The sequence below is a fragment of the Somniosus microcephalus genome, chromosome 2 (genome assembly GCF_052327205.1).
Source record: "Somniosus microcephalus isolate GS21.2 chromosome 2, FLI_Smic_1.0, whole genome shotgun sequence".
Lineage (NCBI taxonomy): Eukaryota > Metazoa > Chordata > Chondrichthyes > Squaliformes > Somniosidae > Somniosus > Somniosus microcephalus.
Window position 1 is genome coordinate 253,671,899 of NC_140988.1, and position 18,415 is coordinate 253,690,313.

Consider the following 18,415-nt stretch of genomic DNA (forward strand, 5'->3'; position numbering starts at 1 on the left):
TCTGAATGAAAATGGTCAATTAGCAAGGGTTCCCACACGCTGGAACTTAATTGGCCACTTGAGGGAAAATTGCGTGCAGCTGGCTGACCCATTTTTTTTCGGGTCGGAACCCGACATTCGGGGAACCCAAAAATTTCCCGCACGATCCAGATAATAGGGCCCATTATGTCACCAGAGGAGCATCCTACTACCAGTATGGACAGCATAGCTGGTGTCCGGTTAGTGACAGCAGTTTCTGTTTTAAACCCGAGGCAGAAGCTCAAGTGGCCCAGGAGCAAATTGTCCCCATTCCTGAACCCTCCACTGTTCACCTCACTGTGAAGGAGAATTTTACCAATTTGCAGAAGTATGTAGCGCATTTTGGCTACGAAATCCCCCTCTCCCTGAACACCTTACCCAAATACTCAAAGCCGTTATAGTTTCGCAGAAACATTTTTACGCTCTAGAGCAGAAAACAGTAGAGATAGTGGCTAAGATATTGGATATCGTGATTCCACTCTGGTGGGACATTTTCAATAACATAGAGGTCCCTTCATGGATCAGACTGGCTTCCCACATTCTCGTGGTTTGCCAGTTAGGGATAGTGTTGTATCTAGTCTGCATCCAGTGCAATGGAAAAGGCCAGTTGTTAGAGTTCCAAAACCAGAGGATCTGGAAGGAACATTATGTGAAGGTGGAGGGAGATACACCTGTTTGAGTTTTTTCCTTGTATTTTTGATTAAAGATTGTTGTTTTTTTGTGTTTTGTTGTTTTTAATAAAGATCTTGTGATGCGTTGTTAATAAAGATGTATGTGTACCAAGTGGTACAGGGGTGTTGGACCCCCCTCCATGCTTGGATGTGTGTAAACGACTATAGTTATTCTATGTATACTTATGTACACTACATTTTCGCGGAATGGGAAGTGCATGTGTCATGGGTATATTAGATAGGTAATTACAGGGGAAGGTTGACTATGGATGGTCAGAAAATTTTGCTCACCTTGTAAGGATGATACTTCAAGCAAGTTTTAGTATCACAGCAGGGAGTGTAGGATTCGCAAAATTTCCACATTCTCCCAAGGTTATTAGTAAAAGGGACCTTATGGACAATTTAAAAAGGGCACCCAAAGATGGCATCCGCACCTCGTGACCAAAAGCCTGTAAGATTTTTAAAAGCTTGGACTCTGCAGCACAGAACAAGCTGCTTTGGGAAATCGAAACTTAAAATGCATTTCTGTGAAAAAGACTTTGTGTTTGAAGGGCCAGACAGCTAAGCAATCATTGAATATGCATTTTGTCAGATTGGAACAGATCAACCCAGTTAGGCCTAAGCACAAGGCCATTAGTTTGTCCGCATAAATAATCGGAAACAGCTTAAGGAAGCCATCAAGGCTAGACAGGCCGGTTAAAATGCATTAATGGCAATACAGCTCGGACATCAGGTGCGATAAATGGCCATCTAAAACGAATTAGTTTAGATTGGTATAATCATTTAAAACAGCCCGCCAAAAGTGAAACAATGGACTGACCTGATTTGGCGCGCAGATAAGGGCCATCAAAAGGAGTATAATTGTAGGCCCTTAGTAGCAATTGCTCCCTGGCTCTCTGCTTGCTGCTCTCTCGACTCTGACCTCTTGTTGGGCCTTGGGCTGCCGCCGCCCGTACTCGTGCCCTGGCCTCGTGGCGGGTTCTCTTCTCACTCCCCGCATTGGGTTTTCAGCAGTCAAGGACATCCATACCAATTGCAGGAGAGGGGAACGAGACCCGAGTCCAAAGTCACTCAGGACACCCGGGCCACGAGAGAGGGCGGAGGAAACAAGGCAAAATGAACTGAGACGAAGAATAAGGTAGACCCGACAAAGAGCAGAGAAAGGCAGCAGAAGACGCATTAATTAAGACCGAGCGCTGAGTTAAAAGCTGGTGCTTGGGGGAAGAAAATATATAAGGACAGTGAGACTAAGTTGGCTAGTTGAACACTGCAAATGAGCTGGCATTAAACGCAGGTGTCCACGCCATAACGTTTGACGCTTGGGTAGGAAAATCTAAGCAGTGAAGACTGCCAACCGTCTCGCTGACGCAACGTTACCGCCGCCGACTGCCCGAGGAAGAAGAAGAAGAGAACCCATTGCGACAAGATGACGACAGTAGCTGAGGAGAAGAAAGGTGTGTCGCAGCAACAGCTCCAGCACCGTGCCCTGAGACCACGTGGCGACGGAGTACCCCAAAGGACAGGAGACCAGACCTCAAAACTCGCAATTGCTAAAACAACAGGCTATGCTTTGGATTGGTGAGCATGAATTCCTGGCCCCTCATAGCTTAATCTAGTTAGGTATAGGGGTGGGATAAGGATAAGGGGATTGTTAAAGTAGTTGTTTTTCCCTCGATGTGCCGTGTGATCCCCATTCCCTGTATAAGTATAATTATTGTTATATGCCTGTAATTTTTCTACCAGTAATTTCTCGTAAGACTGTGTTTTCCTCTCTGTTTTAATAAAATCTTGGTTTCCTTACACCAAACCGCTTGTCTACTCAAGTTTTCTGTATAGCCGCCTGTACCTAAGTCCGGTGTCTAGAACCCAGGGGCGTGGGAGCGATTTGAACTGCTCACATGCAGTCAGGGGCATAACTGACTGGGCGCACGTGCCACCCGCCACCCCCTACAGAATTTACCATATCTCTTTCATCCTCTCTGCATCTACCCTGTCAAGCCCCTTCAGAATCTTATATGTTTCAAGTAGATCCCCTCTCAAACTCCAATGAGTATCGGCTCAACCTGCTCAACCTTTCTTCATAAGACAACCCCTTCATCTCCGAAATCGATCTCCTGAACCTTCTCTGAACTGCCTCCAATTCAAGAATATCTTTCCTTAAATAAGGAGACCAAAACTGTACACAGTACTCCAGGTGTGGTCTCACCAACACCCTGTACAGTTGTAACAGGACCTCCCTACTTTTATACTCCATTTTCTTTGCCATTTACACAACACAAGGGACACCTAAAGGGTGAAGAACTCATGCCCAGAAATGTTATGCCTGCAAAATGCATGCCAATTTCTCCCCCAAGGATTTTTTATGGCCTCATCCGATTAAAAAAAAAATTGTTTATGGGATGTGGGCGTCGCTGGCAAGACCAGCATTTACTGCCCATCCCTAATTGCCCTTGAGAAGGTGGTGATGAGCCACCTTCTTGAACCGCTGCAGCCCGTGTGGTGAAAGTACTCCCACAGAGCTGTTAGATAGGGAGTTCCAGGATTTTGACCCAGCGACGATGAAGGATCGATGATATACTTCTAAGTCAGGATGGTGTGTGACTTGGAGGGGAACTTGGAGGTGGTGGTGTTCCCATGCGCCTGCTGCCCATGTCCTTCTAGGTGGAAGAGGTTGTGGGTTTGGGTGGTGCTGCTGAAGAAGCCTTGGCGAGTTGCTGCAGTGCATCTTGTAGATGGTACACACTGCAGCCATGGTACGCCGGTGGTGGAGGGACTGAATACTTAAGGTGGTGGATGGGGTGGCAATCAAGTGGGCTGCTTTGTCCTGGATAGTGTCGAGCTTCTTGCATGTTGTTGGAGCTGCACTCATCCAGGCAAGTGGAGAGTATTCCATCACACTCCTTACTTGTGCCTTGTAGATGGTGGAAAGGCTTTGGGGAGTCAGGAGGTGAGACACTCGCCGCAGAATACCTAGTCTCTGACCTGCTCTTGTTGCCCTACCATCAACAACTGGTCCAGTTAAGTACCTGGTCAATGGTGACCCCCTAGTATGTTGATGGTGGGGGATTCTGTGTTGGTAATGCCGTTAAATGTCAAGGGGCAGTGGTTAGACTCTCGCTTGTTGGAGATATTCATTGCCTGGCACTTCTGTGGTGCAAATGTTACCTGCCACTTATCAGCCAAAGCCTGAACATCATCCAGGTCTTGTTCCATGTGGGCATGGACTGTTTCATTATCTGAGGAGTTGTGAATGGCATTGAACACTGTGCAGTCATCAGCGAACATCCTCACATCTGACCTTATGATGGAGGGGAGGTCATTGATGAAGCAGCTGAAGATGGTTGGACCTAGGACAGTGTCCTGAGGAACTCCTGCAGCGATGTCCTGGGGCTGCGATGATTGACCTTCAACCACCTCAACCATCTTCCTTTGTGCTAGGTATGACTCCAGCCAGTGGAGTGTTTTCCCCCCAATTCCCATTGACTTAAGTTTTTCTAGGGCTCCTTGATGCCACACTCGGTCAAATGCAGTCTTGATGTCTAGGACAGTCACTCTCACCTCCCCTCTGGAATTCAGTTCCTTTGTCCATGTTTGGACCAAGTCTGTAATGAGGCCGGGAGCTGAGTGGTCTTGGTGGAACCCAAACTGGGCATCAGTGAGCAGGTTGTTTTTAAATAAGTGCCGCTTGATAGCACTGTCGATGACAACTTCCATTACTTTGCTGATGATTGAGAGTAGAATGATGGGGCAGTAATTGACTGGATTGGATTTGTCCTGCTTTTTGTGGACTGGACATACCTGCGCAGTTTTCCACATTGTTGGAAAGATGCCAGTGTTGTAGCTTTACTGGAACAGCTTAGCTAGAGGCGCGGCTAGTTCTGGAGCACAAGTCTTCAGCACGACAGCCGGGATGTTGTCGGGGCCCATAGCCTTTGCTGTATCCAGTGCACTCAGCTGTTTCTTGATATCACATGGAGTGAATCCAATTGGCTGAAGACTGGCTTCTGTGATGGTGGGGAGCTCAGGTGTAGGCCGATATGGATCATCCACTCGGCACTTTTGGTTGAAGATGGTTGCAAACGCTTCAGGTTTGTCTTTTGCACTCAAGTGCTGGGCTCCACCACCATTGAGGATGGGGATATTCATGGAGCCTCCTCCTCCCGTTAGTTGTTCCATTGACGACAGGATGTGGCTAGGGCTGCAGAGCTTTCATCTGATCCGTTGATTGTGGGATCGCTTAGCACTGTCTATAGCATGCTACTTCTGCTTTTTAGCATGCATGTAGTCCTATGTTGCAGCTTCCCCAGGTTGGCACCTCATTTTTAGGTACTGCTCCTGGCATACTCTTCTACACTCCTTATTGAACCAGGGTTGGTCCCCTTGCTTGATGGTAATGGCAGTGTGAGGGATATGCCAGGCCATGATGTTGCAGATTGTGGTGGAATACAATTCTGCTGCCATTTTTAACAAACCTTTATATGCATGCCATGGTCCCTCTGCTTCTGTACTCACTTTAAAGCCTTGCCATGTAAGTAGTATTTCCTTTCCCTATTCTTACTTCAAATTTTCTATATTGAGTTGCATCTGCCACTTGTCTGTCCACGCAATTAGTTTATCTGTACCATCTCGAGTTGGTGTCTCCTTTCCACTGGGAAAGTTGTAGAGGTGTTTCATTTTGCAACTGTAGTGTATGTGCATTTAAGACAGAACTACTTTTACAGCTCCTGTATACTGTAGTACCGGCAGTGACCACACCTGTATATAAGCCTTGCGCATGCCTCTGTACCCTCCTCCAGTAAATACCTGTTTATCGTTAAGTTACAGCATCCGTGTTGTTATTGAAAAACAGCATACTCTCAGAATCACGGATCTAACAGTGGCGACGAGTGTCGATTCGAATCTACCTGCAACTCTGCATTTCCCTTCGAGGATTCGCTCCGGGAGGGCGGTGTAACAAAAAAAAAAAAAGTCGAGGCCAGGAACACGGGTGTCGACCATGAGCAACCGCCCAGTCGTCCGGCAGAGAGTAAACATCGCAGGGGAGGCTGTGGAGAGCCGGGCTTGGTTCCCCAGCCACGACGATCAGCAAGAGACTGACGACAGGTCCAGCGCAGACCCATCCCAGACAGCGGCGGCTGGAGCTGACCAACGGCGGAGAGAAAGCCGAGCAGCGTCGACGGGGTAAGACAGAGGGTGAAGCGCCCAGAGCAACAGCCGGGTTCAGGACCGAGCGGCGTCGAGAAAAAAAAAAGAACGCACAGAGCACAGCCAGGACTCAAGGGCTGAACAGTGTCCGCGGGGAGAAGAAGGGAGAGCGCGGGAGACGCCATTGAGCTGCGGAGAAGAAGGAAGAGCGCGGGAGACGCCGTTTTTAGAAGCCGCAGCGGAGAAGAAGGGCGAGCGCGGGAAGGAAGGAAAGCACGGGAGACGCCATTTTGTGCCAGCGGAGAAGAAGGGGAAGCGCGGGAGATGCCATTTTTGACAGTTAAATCACACCCAGGGATGCCGAAGAGTGGCAGTATCTCTACGTTCGACAATGAAGTCGAAGATTGGGTGACATATGTGGAACGTATTGAGGTGTACTGCAGGGCGAATGAACTGCCAGATGTTAGTAAAGCACTGGTTTTGTTAAATTCCATGGGTGCAAAAACTTATGGGTTACTGCGAAATCTAATAACCCCAGAGAAGCCGGTGAACAAGAATTTTGAAAGCATAGTAGAAATCTTACAGGACCACTTAAACCCCACACCACTGCTGATAGCAGAACGATTTAAGTTCCATAAAAGGAAACAACACAAAGACGAAAACAATGCTGAGTACCTAACGGAACTGCGTAAGCTATCGAAACACTGCCAGTTTGGAGCCGGACTAGCAGATACGTTAAGGGACAAGTTTGTGTGTGGGCTACAAAGTGAAGGAACCCAGAAACGGCTTCTATCAGAAAAGGATCTTACGCTGGACAAGGCTTTCAGTATGGCAGTATCACACGAAGCAACCGCAAGGGGAGCTGCAGAGATACAACGGAGACTGGAAGAATATGGCACCAATGAAATGTCCTATGGAACAGGGAAGTGCTATTGCTGCGGCAGAACAACATATGACCAGAAGGATTGTTGGTTCAAGGACCAAGTGTGCAGATAGTGTGGAAAAGCAGGACACATAGCAAGAGTCTGCAGGTCTGGGAAGAATACCAACAGTAAGAAATCTCCACAGGAGAAGTACAAAAAGGTGCTCACCAGATTAAAGGAGTATGGGCTACGAGCTAATCGCCACAAGTGCGAGTTTTTCCAGAAACAGATCTCGTATTGTGGCCACGTCATCAATGAAGAGGGGTTACATAAGTCCCCTGAAAAGATTGAGGCAGTAGTCAAGGCTCCAGCACAGGAAAATGTGTCACAACTGAGGTCGTTCCTCAGGCTGGTAAACTACTACAACAAGTTCTTACCAAATTTGTCCACGGTATTACACCCACTGAACACCCTACTACAAACAGGGGTACCATGGAAGTGGAATGACGAACGTGGATGAGCTTTCCAGAAGTGTAAAGAACTGATCACATCAAAAGAGGTGTTGGCCCATTTCAACCCAGCACTACCAATTCGTTTGGCATGTGATGCATCACCCTATGGTATTGGAGTGGTGCTGTCGCACAAATTCCCAGACGGGGTGGAGAGGCCAGTAGCCTTTGCGTCTTGGTCACTAACCTCAGCCGAGCGCAACTACGCCCAGATCGAGAGGGAGGCCCTCAGCCTAGTATGGGGAGTAAAAAAATTCAACCACTATCTGCATGGGCAGAAGTTCACCTTGCTGACTGACCAGCAACCACTTGTCTCCATCTTTAATCCTAAGAAGGGCGTTCCAGTGATGACTGCACAACGGTTACAAAGATGGTCCCTGTTTCTAGGGGCGAATCAATATGAAATAGAATATAAAGGCACGAAACAGCATGGGAACGCTGATGGGCTATCGCGCCTGCCACTGCCTACTGTGGAGGAAGCACCAGCAGTGGACCCTTTCGAGATATTTTATTCGTCAATAATTGAACGATTGTCAGTAACGAACGCGGATAGAGAGAAGGAGACCCGCAATGATCCGACGCTGTCTCGGGTATATGATTTGACGGTGAGTGGATGGCCAACACATGGCGACTCACTGTTGCCAGCATTCTCATCCAGAAGAGAACAGCTGTCAGTATGCCAGGGGACAGTGATGTGTGGATCCAGAGTGGTGATTCCACCCAAGTTAAGGGAGAGAGTGCTAAATGAGCTACATGAAGGTCATCTGGGGGGAGTGAAAATGAAAAGCCTTGCTAGGGCTTATGTGTGGTGGCCGGGAATCGATCAACAAATCGAAGACCTAACTAAGAGCTGCTTAGGATGCCAGAAGGTCCAAAATGCACCACCACATGCCCCTCTGCACCCATGGGAGTGCCCCTCCTCTCCATGGCAACGGGTGCATATTGATTTCGCTGGTCCATTCATGGACTCAATGTTCTTAATAGCAGTGGATGCTCATTCGGAGTGGCCTGAGGTGATAAAAATGTCATCAACCACTACAGAGAAAACGATTGCAGTCCTACAGACCATATTTGCCAGAAACGGTTTGCCAGAGCAGATTTGCTCTGATAATGGACCACAGTTTGTGTCCGAAGAGTTTCCAAAATTTATGAGAAGGAATGGGGTAAGGCATTACACATCCGCCCCGTATCATCCAGCCACAAATGGATTGGCTGAGAGGTTCGTATAAACCTTTAAGAAGGCGATAAAGGCCATGTGCGACGATGAAATTCCACTGCAGCATAAGATGGACAATTTCTTATTAGCCTACCGAAACGTGACACATGCAGTTACCAACCAGACCCCGGCCATGATGTTCTTTAACTGAAGGTTGAGATCTCGTCTGGACTTGCTCAGACCAAATGTGTGAAGAAATGTTGAGGACAAACAATTCCAGCACATCAATGAGAAGCCGACAAGGAGCTTCAATGTAGGACAACCAGTCTTGGCCCGTGACTATCGAACAGAGAAATGGCAACCCGGAACGATATGCACAAGGCAGGGGCCATTAATGTACACAGTGGATGTCAGGGAGAACATTGTGAGACGCCACGTCGATCAGATCTTAGCGTCACAGGAACGCGTCAACCCCATGTCTCGAGTACCTGGGGATGAACCCGACATACCAGTAGCATCTACCTCAGAACCAGTAGCAGTGGAACCCGATGAACTACCCGATGAAAAGGGGTCAGAATCGCCTCTGCACCAAGAACAAGAACCTCAGGAAAGGCGCTATCCCGAAAGGGTCAGGAAGCCTCCCCAAAGACTGAATCTATAAATGGACTATTGTTGTTTAATGTACATGTTAAAGTGTTAATTGTTATTTGAATATTAGGGGTACTACTAATCTAAAAGGGGAGGAATTATAGTGTATGTGCCTTACAGCTCCTGTATACTGTAGTACCGGCAGTGACCACACCTGTATATAAGCCTTGCGCATGCCTCTGTACCCCCAGTCTTGAGACTACCCTCCTCCAGTAAATAGCTGTTTATCGTTAAGTTACAGCATCCGTGTGGTTATTGAAAAACAGCATACTCTCAGAATCACGGATCTAACAGCAAGCATGGCATGAATCACTTGCTTTTTACAGTATAAACTATAGAATAGCTTATTTGGCAGATGTCCCCTGCAGTGACCTGGAAGGATGTTGTCCAATAGAAGCTTAATGCTATTTTAACCTTCAAAATCACAGAGCTGTGCCAATCCTTGAAATTGTCTGTAAGTCAGCTTGGAGCAGAAGTCTTGGCTTGGTCACTGCCTCCCAGTGAAGTGGAGGTGGTCAAGACTGATACTAAGAAAATTAATAAAAGTAGAATCAGTCCACAAGCAGTTAAAGTATTTTCGAAGGAAACAGTCTTTCATAGATTTCCCAATGTGAAGCTTGTACATGGTGGATGAGATTCCTATGTTGCCACATGGACCTCAAGTAACAATTCTCAAAGTTAAACTGAAGGTATGCCACAAAACAGCCCCGTAGATGTTCCAGTCCAAAGGCCTCTAAATGAAGAGCTGTCAATTAATCAAGTTCAAAGACACAATGCTGGCTCCTATGCATAGAATCACTTGACAAGCTGCATATGTATTAATGCTTTTTCTATGTATAATTTGAGGCCAATGCTTCTGCATCCTAGCTCATCTGCAAAACTAAGATCCTTCCTGCAATTTCTAGACTGCTGGGCTTTGGTCACCATCTTAAAGATTAGTAAGGAAAGATGCCTTTTCTTTCATTGACTTTCTGGATGAATCAGGATCATTTTGTGTATTGGTCACTCCCAGGCACAGACAAAGAAACCCTTTTAATGATATAGCTATCTAAAGCTAACTGTTAATTCACATTTACTCTAAAGTCATGAAAAGTTTTATTTGATGCAGTACTAAACTCTGTTTTAATCATGATCATGATTTCTTGTATTTAGTGTACTAGATTCTGAAAGAAATATCAGCATTGTGCCATTTGAATGCTATGTACTACAGCTGTCTAATATTAACAAGACAGACCTTCTCTGACATAGCCGGTAGGTGTAGTGCAGCCTGTAAATACCGATATTTGGGTATCGATGGGCTTGTGCACTGCACCTGAAGTTTTTGCCCTTTTATGAAATCATCCTCATCTAACTGGTACTGCGCATTGGGAACACCCAAGGGGATTCACATCCTTAGAATTTTGTTATTTGCAAATTGTATGTAATACAGCAGCAGTTGAAAAGACTCGGACAGTTTATTTTCTGGCAAAGGGATGGGTTTTGCGATAGAGTGGATGTGACCAGCAAAAAAAGATTTGTTCACACAAAAGTAGATGAATCCACACTGCAAAAAAAATGCATGCTTTGCCATCAACTGTAATTACAGCAATTTTGCTTGAAGGATTATACCAAAGCAGGCCAGTGGAGCAGTTGAGCAGCCATTAGATATGGGCTAGGTGTACACTGGGGTAGAGCTCAGTCAATTCTTGTGTAATTTGGTGAGGGGCCTCATTTAAATAATTATTCTATATCAGTAGGCTTGCATTTGCCTGATACACATCTAGTATATTTAAGGAAATAAAATTTGGCACAGTTCAAATTCATCTTCCACCCTCCATAAACTTGAACTCATCCAAAACTCTGCTGCCCATAACCTAACTCGCACCAAGTCCTGTTCACCCCTGTGCTCGCTGACCTACATTGCATACTCAGTCTGGCAAAGCCTCGATTTTAAAATTCTCATCCTTATTTTCAAATCACTCTATGGCCTCACCTCTCCCCATCTCTGTACCCTCCTCCAGCCCTACAATCCTCCGAGATAGCTGCGCTTAACCAATTCTGGCCTCTTGTGCATTCCTGATTTTAATCGCTCCACCATTGGCAGCCGTATTTTCAGCTGCCGAGGCCCTAAGCTCTGGATTTTCTTCCTTAAACCACTCTGCCTCTCTACCTCTCTCTTTTCATTTAAGATGCTTTCTTTGACCAAGCTTTTGATCACCTTTCCTAATATCTCCTTATGTAGCTTGGTGTCATATTTTGTCTGATTACACTCCTGTAATGCATCTTGGGACATTTTACTATGTTAAAGGCACTATATAAATGCAAGTTGTTGTTGTTGATGATACACAAGATTGCACACCCAATTTCATGGTCTGCACTCTATCTCAGCAAAGCTCTGAGCTCCTGGGAGAGTCTCATAAAATGTGGGCCGTTATGCTATTTAGCCTTGTTTCCAATTAGTATATTAACTTTAGCATCCTTGCTTATCAACTGAACTTGGAAGAATAGCATTTCTCTGGGGTTTCCGCTGATCTTTTTTGAAGTTATAGCAAGAAAGTGGGAGAATCCACGTGGAAATTCTTCCCCAGTCAATTTAAAAGGAGAGCTTTCAAAATCCACCTTCCTGAAAACTGACCAAGTAACAACAGGAATAAATGTCATTAACAGAAATTAAATGGCAGTTATGGGCAAGAAAACACAAGACAAACGTGCCCAGCTATGAAGCAAGGATCCAAAAGTAGTGAAAGAATTTTGGCACCTGAAAAAAATGTAGGACAGACCCAAACAGCTGCAAATAGACAGGAAAAGCAAGGAGCATATTTATCTGTCATTTGTTGGCGGAATGCTTTGAATACAAAGACAAAATTGAAATAATACAATGGGATTATTGTGGCATGCTGATAATTTTCATGTTAAAGTTTCCTCTTTAAATAGCATTATTGCCATGATTTGTAGAACTGACAATTTTCATGGTGCATTAAGATTGCTCAGTACTTTAATAAGACATTATCAGCAGCACAGGCTTTTCATGCTGTACTGCTAAGACAGTTCAGTGACAGGTACCCATTAATGTAAAATAGGAAGCAAGAATGTTAATTTGATTTTTTTTTTGCGGTGGGACAGTGCTGCTACTGAGAAAAAAAAGGTCATATAACAGACTCTGGTCCTGCTGTGATTACATTAGTGTTGAAGCATTTGTTTCCTTTTTTCATCTTTTTTGTTTCATGAATATTGGAGAGAAGTACATACTTAGGCTTCTTGGGCTCCACCACCATTTTCCCGGCCTTATCCTGAGCCCATGAATAATGCAGCAGAAGATGTTCTAACACTCTCACGTCTGAGTCAGAAGGTTGTAGGTTCAAGCCTCACACCAGGACTTGAGCACATAATCTACGTGAGAGGTTCCCAAACTGTTCTTGCTGAACCATCCTTCAGAGATTTAGGTCCTATGCACCCGCTCCTTCTACCTGCCCCACTCACCTCAACCCAACAATTTGGAGGTCTATCATGGAGTGTTGCTCCTGGACCTTGCTCCTCAAAATGGCTGTCAATGCTGGGACAATTGAAACTTTCAAGACTGAGATAAATAGACTTATTAGATGAGGGTATCAAGCCATATGGAACAAAGGTAGGTAAATAGAGTTGAAGTACAGATCAGCCATGATCTAATTGAATGGTGGAATAGACTCGAGCTGTGGAATGGCCTACTGCCGTTCCTATGTGTATTATAAAAAGCATCAAGAAATCAAGGGGTAATTTTAACCTATTCTGCCGGGGGGTTGGGCGGGGGGGGGGGCGGAGGGGGGGTGTTAAGTTAAAATTAACCCCAAAGACACGAGTAGAACAGAGGCTGTATATCTGTTTTTTGGATGAGACTTTAAACAGAGTGTAAGAATTCGCAATAATTTACAGTTCTGAAGATTCATTTTTTTGATTAAAGAATCCCTGGCGATGTGCTTTTAAATTTCCAGGGATAAAAATGGCTGTCACCACATGGCCGAAGACAAAGGACAATGCTTTGTTTACAAAGCAATTGAATGCTATTAGCATTTGTTTGTATATCGAGTGGATACATCTAAACTGCAGAAGAGACTTTTGCACCTTGAATGGGAATCATTCAAGATTTGAATGGGTTTTAAATCACCCAGCGCTGGACAATGGAGCAGTTGGATCTCCCTTTTGTTTCAGCCCAGGAAGCTCCAGAAGACACATTAATCCAGTCCAACCACTCTGAGGTAGCCAATCACAGCTTTCTCTTGTGTATTGGACCCTTTTGGGTGGGGAATTTTGCACACAGCCCTTGCAAGGCAGGACGGCAGGGGCCGCACCAGGTATAAAGATAGATGCTGAAGCTATCTCTCTCGCTTACTTCGCTGGACCACAGGTGAGCTGAGTGTTCTGACTCCTCAGCATAGCAACCTAGTTAAGGAGTTTGGGGGATGGTGATTTAAGGGAATTGCTAAGATTGTTTAACCAACATTGTAGTCACTTACCCCTCGTTTTTGCCGCCTGCCTTAACCCATTTAAGCAATTTTACTGTAATTACTGTGTGCGTGTGGGATAGTTTGATATTTTGATTATAGTTTCTTTTAGTTAATAAAACTTGATTTTTTTCTCTCATCCAAACTACGTGTCTGTTTTAATATCAATAATTATAAGCCCTGCAGTCAGAACTGGAAGGTGGGGTAGCGATTCGAAACCGCTGTTTTAAAATTGGTTTTATTTTAAAATTGGTCTGAGTGCAGGCAAAGGCTGCAAGACCAGGAAAATTACTTTAAACCAGTTTAAAGAAGCCCCAAATCCTTACAATGGCGACCGTGGGCAGGACTGCAGGCCGTTTTTGATATGATAAGTGGTCTGGATCTAGAGAAAGCATCAGTTATTGTCTTTCTTGCTTTCAGTCTGTGGGCAGCCCTGCGGAAGGTAGTGGCAGTGTGTAAGCTGACCTATCGGGGTATAGGTGGCTGGGCTAGGAAGGGTGAGATGGGAGAGCAGGAGGAGTTTAAAGAGGCCAAGAATCGGGAGTCCCAGCTTGAAAAATGCCAGGCGGAGGTAGAACGCCTCAGAGAGGTGTATGAGGCCAGAGCTGGTGGTATGAGGGTGCGGGAAGAGAATGCATGCCTCACACTAGAGGTCACAAAATGCCAGGCATTTATAGAGCGCCTTGTGCAGGAAGTCACAGAGGCGAGGGACAGAGAGATGAGGCTACAAGAGGAGAATGCACACCTCACCCAAGAAGCTAGCGAGAGAGAGAGCCATGCGAGAAACGAGATAGAATTCCTAAAGTACCAAATCACTGAGGCCAGGGAAAATGAGATGAGACTGCGGGAAGAGAATGCCAGGTTTGGTGAAGCAGATCATGGCCCCTGTAGGGCAGAGATAGAAAGCCTTAACGTGGCTTTAAAGGTAGCAAGGGGAATGATTTGCGTGATCAGCCCGAAGGCAGGTCAGCTGGACTTTACTGGCAGCCCAAATCAAACCGCCCCAGAGGCAACACCCAGGGAAAGGCTGGCTAGGGAATTAGAGATCCCAAGACAGCAGCCCACAGCTCCGGGTTTTGAGGAGCTCTGGCAGCAAGGAGGGGTGGACAATGGGGTGGTAGGAGAACACCAGCAGATCCCGCTAGGTAGGCGGGGACCAGGACCAGTGTACCCCCTCCAACAACGGAGGTACGGTCCGCCCGTGAGGAGTGAGCCTGAGAATAGGAATCCTCAGCCCACAGCATGTTCGAGTTCACAGGCAAGCACTGTGGCTTGTGTGGGGGGAGGAGCCATTCATGTTCGGAGTAAGCTGTTTAAGCCAGGGAACAGGAAAGGAGAGTTCTGGGACCCCTGTAGAGCAGGTCCAGTAGCAGAAATCCGAGACAAGGGAGGCACACAGGGGATAGTTTTGGCCCCAGACGAAAGGCAGGTCCAAAATTCCCCAGTTAAAGCCACCTGGGTGAGGGAACATGAGTTTGCTGTCCATGCAAGTTCAAGTTCACAGCCTACAAAAATAGGAACTGTGACTTGTTTCCAGGGAAGAGCAGACAAACCCAGAGAGAGATTTGCACCGGCAGGCTGCCAGGTACATTATACAGTGCGGGCTATTTGGACATGGGGGAGAAGGTTCCCAGCCAGCTGGGGCTGTGACCCAAGCTCAGGGTCCGCCAGCCAAAGCTTCCCCCATAGAGACACCCCTCAGAAGGTCTCAGCGGGTGCCCCAGCCTAAGAAAGCACGGTCACCCACTTTACAGTGGAGTAGGGTGGACTCCCGAGCCGGGGAGAAGCCAGAGAACAGAAGCCCCCACTCAACAGCCATAAGCTGCGAGGGACCAGAGACAGGAGGCAGTCCAGCTTCGCTGCAGCCAGCAGCAATCTGCGACAGTGCCAGAGATTAGACTGACCATCCGGAGACGGGCGGCATATGTATTATAGCTATGTGTGTGTATATAGCGTGTACCAAAGGTGTATTTTAAGTTTTGGATTTAGCTAGTTTCAAGTTAAAGTTTAAAGAGTTTAAGTTTACATGTGTGCCGAATGTTTGTGTTTTGGTCCGAGGTCGAGGGACCCGACCATGTCTCCACCTAAGGCAGCAGGTCAGTGAGACCTGGCTGCATGTCCTTTTAAGTTTTTGCAGGAGATTGGAAAATGAAGCAGCCATGTTCGCCCAGCCCGAGCTGGACGTCGAATGAATATACGGAATGTTGGGGATCACCTCGCCACTGGACGAATCCAGGAGACCCCGCAGCGGTCTTCGGGAAAACCGGACAGAGTCCGGAGGAACTTGCCTACTCCTCCTACGGGGAGGAGATGGCCCCAGCTGGGTGGGGCACGGCCCCCAACCCAGCATTATCCTGACCGAAGTTCACTTGAGGGAGACCTCGCTGTCGAGGAGTCACGATGGGGAAGCGCGGGCGCCTGGTCATAGGGACGCGTTCCTCGGGGGTGGGTGGTGATGGCCCGGGAATGATTGTATAGAGGAGGGGGGAGACCCAAGAGTCGCGTGGGTGCAGTCGGGGGAGGGAGGAACTCACCCGGGGGCCCACGGGCAAAGAAGATAAGTTGTGGCTGGGAAGGATGAGTGGGTGGCCGGATCAGTGTGGGGCCAGGGAGTGCCGCCACACAGGCACCCATCATTTTCTGCAGCCAGTCGAGGGAAGACGGGAGGGGGAGGGACTGGGAGTCATGAGATCCCATACTCCCCGGTCTCGGTCTGTGCCAAGGTAAATTTTAAACGTGAGGGGTACCCCGCCTCCACAAAGGGACAAGGGAACGGTTCGGGGCTGGCGGAGCAGGCTGGTCGGTAAATCTATTCTGCCTGTTTTAAAGTTTAAGCTGATCAAAGGGGGGTGGAAGGTACTTTTACTGCCCGAGTGGGAGGAGCAATACCCATTCAAATTTCGCGACCTATCATCGGCACGTGATGATCGGGGTTCATTTAAGCATGTTGTTTAATTTTTTTGTATTTTGTGTTGCAGCCCCAAGTTGAGCAGAGGCGTCGGGTCCTCTCTGTGCTTGGGACCAGTTTGTGACAACTCCAAGTTGAGCAGAGGCGTAGGACCCTCTCCGTGCTTGCGATAATTTGAGTACATTGTGTAATTAAGATTGCAACATTTTGTAATAACTTATGATGTAAAAAAAAGGTGATTGTAAATTTGGTTTACACTGTATAATTTTACAAGCGTGTAGGGGTATGAGACCCCTTATTGAAAACTGAAGTATCTGTAAGATGCCTACCGTACCATGGTTTTTTTCTTGAATTTAAGGGGAATAGATGGGACGGGGATCAGTGGCAGATAGCTATTAGGTAAATACAGGGGATGGTTGTTTGTGGGGGGGGTCAGAAATTATTGCTCATTTCTTCAAGAGGATACTACAAGCAAGCTGGAAGTATCCAAGGGCGGACTGTAAGAATTCGCAATAATTTACAGTTCTGAAGATTCACTTTTTTGATTAAAGAATCCCTGGCGATGTGCTTTTAAATTTCCAGGGATAAAAATGGCTGTCACCACATGGCCGAAGACAAAGGACAATGCTTTGTTTACAAAGCAATTGAATGCTATTAGCATTTGTTTGTGTATCGAGTGGATACATCTAAACTGCAGAAGAGACTTTTGTACCTTGAATGGGAATCATTCAAGATTTGAATGGGTTTTAAATCACCCAGCGCTGGACAATGGAGCAGTTGTATCTCCCTTTTGTTTCAGCCCAGGAAGCTCCAGAAGACACATTAATCCAGTCCAACCACTCTGAGGTAGCCAATCACAGCTTTCTCTTGTGTATTGGACCCTTTTGGGTGGGGAATTTTGCACACAGCCCTTGCAAGGCAGGACGGCAGGGGCCGCACCAGGTATAAAGATAGATGCTGAAGCTATCTCTCTCGCTTACTTCGCTGGACCACAGGTGAGCCGAGTGTTCTGACTCCTCAGCATAGCAACCTAGTTAAGGAGTTTGGGGGATGGTGATTTAAGGGAATTGCTAAGATTGTTTAACCAACATTGTAGTCACTTACCCCTCGTTTTTGCCGTCTGCCTTAACCCATTTAAGCAATTTTACTGTAATTACTGTGTTCGTGTGGGATAGTTTGATATTTTGATTATAGTTTCTTTTAGTTAATAAAACTTGATTTTTTTCTCTCATCCAAACTACATGTCTGTTTTAATATCAATAATTATAAGCCCTGCAGTCAGAACTGGAAGGTGGGGTAGCGATTCGAAACCGCTGTTTTAAAATTGGTTTTATTTTAAAATTGGTCTGAGTGCAGGCAAAGGCTGCAAGACCAGGAAAATTACTTTAAACCAGTTTAAAGAAGCCCCAAATCCTTACAAGAGGACCCGTCTGCCCTATCAGGTGGATGTAAAAGATCCCATGGCACTGTTCAATGAAGTGCAGGGGAGTTATCCCGGGTATCTTGGCCAATATTTATCCCTCAACCAATATTACTAAAACAGATTATCTGGTCATTATCACATTGCTGTTTGTGGGACCTTGCTGTGAGCAAATTGCCTGCCATGTTTCCTATATTACAGCAGTGACTACACTTCAAAAAGTACTTCATTGGCTTTAAAGTGCTTTGGAACATACTGAGTAATGAAAGGCACTTTATAAATGCAAATCTTTCTTTTTTATATGTAGATGAATCCATTGCTGAGGATTAGATAAAACGATGCTTGATTTACTGAACTGTAACCAGAACATTGCTCAATTTTTAAACAGGCCCTTGTGCTCAATCAGGACCCATTCTTAGGAAGGATAATGGACCCAACCCAAGTTTTCTCATTATATGTATCTATAATATATAGTAGTCAATCTCCTGTGAAGTTGCTCATCATTTGTCGGTGGAAATGGGATGGCGAATTTTCATCTCCTTTGTGCTTAGGAACGCCTAGAAGGACACAGCCTCATTACTTGAATCGCCACCCTACTTTATATTGCCAGAGATTTC